The sequence below is a fragment of the Tamandua tetradactyla genome, chromosome 11 (assembly GCF_023851605.1).
Source record: "Tamandua tetradactyla isolate mTamTet1 chromosome 11, mTamTet1.pri, whole genome shotgun sequence".
Taxonomy (NCBI): domain Eukaryota; kingdom Metazoa; phylum Chordata; class Mammalia; order Pilosa; family Myrmecophagidae; genus Tamandua; species Tamandua tetradactyla.
This window is the reverse complement of record NC_135337.1, coordinates 3,242,545-3,248,688: the sequence shown is the minus strand read 5'-3', so window position 1 is coordinate 3,248,688 and position 6,144 is coordinate 3,242,545.

The following is a 6,144-nucleotide window of genomic DNA, read 5'->3' as shown; positions in this document are numbered from 1 at the left end:
GTGTTATTTTTAACCACCTGTGCAAGACCCTCATGGGCTCTCTTTTCTCCTGGGTAGGTGGTTCTGCTCCATGAGGTCATTCAAGAACTCAGGAAGCAGGGCAGCTCTGTCATCCTCCAGGCGAGCCTTCCATATCTGGGTGCACCCAAGGCAATTGCAACACTCGTTGCCTCTTCTCCCACAGCTGAAGGCGGAAAGCGGGAGTGCAGGCCAGAACCTTGTCTTCACAAGGTGGCCCAGAGATGCTTTTGTTTGCATCATTAACCTAAACTTAGCCATATGGCTAAACCTACCAGCCAAGTGACCTGGGAAATGTAATTTCTGGTAGCACAGACAGTACCCGGCTTAAGCTCAGCAAGTTTTACTATTAAAATGAAGAAGAGAGAATGGATGCTGGGGACAATTAGTGGCCTTTGACTTCCTCACTTACTGTCTCACTCTAAACAAGTGCCTGATTCTCCTAGATAGGCCCCGGCTGCCCAAGTCAGCTGGATTCGGAGCCTTTTCTTGCCCTCTCCACCAGCCTCCCAGCTCTGAATGACCTCAGGCAAAATACTTCCCTTCTCAGGCTTCCTTCCCTCATCTGCAGCAGAAGAGTTTTAGGTCGGTTGGTCATCGAGTTTCCTTCCAAAGCTGGCATTTGATGACAGTGATTGTATGCATGGAAAATAATCTAGGTTCATGCCTGACATATGAGAAATAAGCAATAAATGTTTGCTATAATTAAAATAATATCACAAACATGAACTAGTTCCATCCCCCTATCCCATATTATTGACAGCCCCTTACAACATGAGAAAGTTAGAATGGGCATAGCCCAAATACCCCTAAAGAATGAGAGAAAGATCAAAGGGGATGGTGGAGTTATACAGAGAAAATAGGATTTAACAAATGACAATGATTGCTGAATCATTATATTGGTATTTCTTTTAGTCTCCAGTATCTTAGAGCAGCTAGACATAAAAACCTTAAATTGTGGAATTGTAACCCATACAAATTCTGAAATCTGTTCTGCAACAACAGATTTTAACTGCTGCAACATTCTTTGAAATGTATTGCTTTTTTGTATATATGTTATTTTTCACAAAAAAGAAAAAAAGTTGATTGTGATGGTAAAAGCACAGCTATACGGTGATATTGTGAAAAAATATCTAATTCCTTTTTCCATGTAAATTATAAATACAAAATAGTAAAAAAAATAATATCAGTTCTGTTTTGGGTCCTTTAGAAAGAATCTCATGCGGACATTCATACGAAGGTTTAAGGTGTAGCAAGAGCCCCACCGTGGCTCTTGCTACACTGTATTGTCATTTTCTTTTCACTTGTCAGTGCCACAACTGGACTGTGAGCAACTTGAGACAGGAACTACAATCGGTCTTTCCAAGACCTGGCCCAGTGGTTAGCACATGGCCGGTGTTCAAAAGATGAATTTTATGTACCACACCAATACCATGGGTATCCCCAATAGTGGGGATAAGGAGTATGGGAGGATTAGGGTTTTCTTTTTATTTATTTTTTGGAGTAATGAAAATGTTCTAAACTTGAACATGGGGACGTATGCTCAACTTTATGGAGATACTGTGAGCCAGTAATTGTATGCTTCAGATGATTTCTGTGGTGTGTGACCACATTTATTTCTCAATAAAACCGCATGTAAAAAAAGATGACTTAGATGACATCATCAACATGTAAGACATCCCCTGAAAAAACTACCCAGAGATTCAGTGAATGAAAGGGCAAATCCCACTTGCTTGGAACTCTGGAGAAGGATGCCACAAACACCGAGTCAAAGAAAAAGAAAAATATCAGGTAAGAAACTTCCGTCATAGATCTGCCAGTTCTCTTCCCTCACCCTCACTCGTTCTCGCACAGCCTGGGAGCTGCTCAAAGGAAGCAGCCTGGATCCCTCTCCCCACTGACGTAGACTATTCAGGCACTCACAGGGTGATTTACAACCCCACGTATATCCAGGCAAGGGACCCAAGACCACAGAGACCCAGGGCAGAACATAAGCCTCTGAGGGGTGCTGCATACAAAAGGGCCCCTCGGGAGCAGAGGAAGATACTACAAGAAAAGAAAATTATAAACCAATTTCTCTTATGAATATTGATGCAAAATTCCTTGGCAAAATACTTGAAAACTGAATTCAACAGCTTATTAAAATAATTCTATTTTAATGATCAAGTGGGTTTATCCCAGTTATGCAAGGGTGATTCAACACAAGAAAATCAATTAATATAATACATTACATTAACAAAATGAAAGGAAAAAAAGCACATGGTCAGAAAAGGCATCTGACAAAATCCAGCATCCTTTCTTGATAAAAGCACTTAGAAAAATAGGAATAGAAGGAAACATCCTCCATGATAAAGAGCATATATAGAAAACTCACAGCTAACATCATACTCAGCGATCAAAGATAGCTTTCAGTCCACTGTCATCACTGATACTCAACATTGTTCTGAAGGGTCCATCCAGAGCAGTTAGGCAGGAAAAAAGAAATAAAAAAACATCCAAATTGGAAAGGAAGAAGTAAAACCTTCACTATTTGCAGATGAAATGATCTTATATATATAGAAAGTCCTGATAAATCTATACCAAAGCTACTAGAGCTAATAAACAAATTCAGCAAGTGGCAAGGGTACAAGATCAGTATGAAAAAATCATTAGTTTTCCAATACACTAATAATGAGCAATCTGAAGAGGAAGTCCAGGAAAAAATATCCATTTACAATAGCACTGATGTGAACTAATTATAATAGGCAAATTTGTAGAGTTAGAATCTAGACTTGAGGCTTCCAGGGGATAGATTGGGTAGAGAATGGAGAGATGATGCTTAATTTGTGCAGAATTTCCATTAAGTTTGATTGTAAAGACTTGGAAATAGAGAGGGGTGATGGTAGCACATTATTGTGAGTATAATTGGCAGCGCTGAATTATATAGGTGAATCTGGTTAAAAGGGAACTTTAGGTATATGTTACTAGAATAAAAATTAAAAGATAAAACAGAGGATCATATAACTCAGTGAATTCTATTGTAGATGAATTATAGTTAATAGTACAAGTATAAGAATATTCTTTCATGAATTCTTACAAATAGATGACATTAATATAAGGTATTAAAAATAGGGTGGTAAAGTAGGTATGTTCTTGAAGATGGTTGTATAATGATACAGCTTTTGCAATGTGACTGTGTGATTGTGACAACCTTGTGTCTGATGCTCCTTTTAATAGAGATAAAAACAAACAAATAATAGGGGGAACAAAGGCTAAAATAAATTGAGTAGATTGAAATACTAATGGTTGAGAAGAGGGAGGAGTAAGGAGTATGGCATGTAATGAGTTTTTTCTTTTTTCTTGTTTATTTCTTTTGCTGGAGAAATGCAAATGTTAAAAAATATGATCATGGTGATGAATACACAACCACGTGATGATATTGTGAGCCATTGATTGTAACCACGTAAAGAATGTTTGTATGTCAAGACTGTATGTTTGCTGTTTACAATAAAAATATTAATAAAAAATAGCATAGTAAATAGGAAAAAACACACCTAGTGTAAACTATGGACAATAGTTAATGGTACTGATTTAATAATTTTTCATCAATTGCAACAAGGGTAACTGCTGTTTTAAAAAATAGTACAATTACGAACATTTGCTATCAATTGTAACAAACGTTCCGCACCCATACAAAGTGGTGTACGAGAATCTTGTATTTTATGCACGATTGCTCTATAAACCCACAGCTTCTCTAATTGAAAGTTTGTAAGGAAAAGATGAACTTTAGATCCTGAGGATGGCAAGTAGGGGAGAAGGGTGGTGGGCTATGGGGCCACCTAACAGAAGACCTCATTGCCCACTTCTGGAAGCTGCTGCAGGAGGCTGTGGGGAGGGCCAGCCTAGCAGATTTCCCCTGCAGGGCTAACGAGACACCTCCAGGTGAGCTGGGGCGGTCAGCACACACACACACACAGAGGGAACAAGGCAGCAATCCCAGGGTCTCTCTGCTCCGAGGGAGCTGTTGCCCTTCCACCTCAGGCTCCCACTCTGCAGAGCAGCTTCCGACGTAACGAATGGACCTGAGAGAGCTCAGACACCTGCCTTCTGCTCTCCTAAACGGATGTTCAGCATCACCTTGACAACAGGACAGAGGGTAGGTGTGGGGGCAGCTGTCATCTGCCTGGTGAGCCTTGGAGAGAGGAGGGAAGTGCCACTGCCAGGTCTCCAGGAAAGTGGGGCGAGTGGGGCTCTGACCACAAGTGTCCTCAGGAGACCCTGCTGAGCTGCATGGAAGGCGCACAGACCTGTAGAGGCATGACAGCATGAGGTCAGATTTCACGCCAGCAGCATCTGCTGGTTTTTGATCAATAGAGTATGGTTTTCAAACATGGGGCAGATGGAGACTTGCCTGTGATCTGAGGGGGCAGGACGGCTCCTGTGTGCCGCACGTGTACCCCAGACCTCACAGGCTCTGAAATGCCAGAGTCAGGATGGAGTCAGGGGGTCACTTCACTTCCGGCTGGTGCCACCCAATCTATTATTGCAGCTATTTTCCAGATGAGGAACCTCCAGATGAGGAACCTCCAGATGAGGAACCTCAGACCCAGGAAACTTAAGTGACTTCCCAAAGGTCACATAGCTTGGGAATGGCCAAGCCAGGTCCCGTCCCTCCAAGCCTAGGGCTTGTGGACCTGTCCCCCAGGCCTCTGTAGCAGGGCCCATGCATCTGCTGAGCCACTGCGGCCTCTCCTACTGCGGACACGGCGACCCCACTGTGTCCTCTCCTACCGACACGGCGACCCCGCTGCGGCCTCTCCTACCGACACGGTGACCCCGCTGTGGCCTCTCCTACTGCGGACACGGCGACCCCGCTGCGGCCTCTCCTACTGCGGACACGGCGACCCCGCTGCGGCCTCTCCTACCGACACGGTGACCCCGCTGTGGCCTCTCCTACTGCGGACACGGCGACCCCGCTGCGGCCTCTCCTACTGCGGACACGGCGACCCCGCTGCGGCCTCTCCTACCGACACGGCGACCCCGAGGTCCCTTAAGAACAACAGGACAAGAGCTAATACTTTTTAAGTGTTAAGAGTTTTCTGTCCGTGATCTCAGATGATCCAAACAACAGTCCTGGACCAGGTGCTGGGAATTAAGATGGGAGCAAGCCATGGACCCTGGTCTCCCGGCCCCGGGGCTGGAGACGCAGTGCACCCTGCCGGATGGCTGCACTCAGTGCGCTCTGCGTGGGCTGGTGGGATCTCCACTGGTATCCTTGCATAAATAATATCAGCAGTAATAACAATAAAACGTGCACCTATTATCTAGGGATGGAATACGTCGGACCATGTCTGTGGCTTTCCTGCCGCACTAGCCTTCCCATGTCAGCTACCAACTTTTCCTGGTTCGGCCAGAGCCGTCCACGGCTTCAGGTTGGATTCGGATGATTACAGCAGGAATGCAAAGGAAGGAAAATCACTGTGAAGATTTTGATTTCCAAAAGATTCTTAAAGGCCTTCCAGAGGCAACAGTTGTAAAAGTCACTGCTTTTGATTTGCAAAACAGGTATTGAGAGGAAAAAAAAGATTTTTCTATTTTTGTAAATCAAAATTTGATCATATTTGTGTATTTACTGATAAACTAAATATCAGTATTTGGTGTGTCTCACAGTGTTGTCTAGCCATATATGAGAGTGCGGAAAGACAGCAGACAAAGAATTAGCCTGCTCTCGGAAGGGGCTGGGCTCACCCTGCCATTTCAGTGCTGGGGTACAGTTGAGGTGGAGGTGTGGGAAAGGGAAAGGTGGAGTCCAGTGAGGCCTCTGGTACCGAGGGGTCCTTGGAGAGAAGAGGGAATCACTGTACTAGACACCACGCAGCTTCTGCTCAAATACCCAGAAGCTGGAGCCATCGGCAGAGTCATCCTTCATGGAATGGGTCTATGCCAAGAATTGTGCATGGCCCCTGGGCAGCCCACCCAGTCCTGGACCACCGGGAAGAGGGGAAGCCACCACGCCCGCAGAGTTGGCTCCGTCCTCCCAGCTTTGTGCTGCAGCACTCCTCTTCAATGCCTCATAAAGCATCTGCCGCACAGAAGGTGGGGCCCGGGACAGCCGGGGTGCCATACTTGGGTGGAATTGAAGGGGAC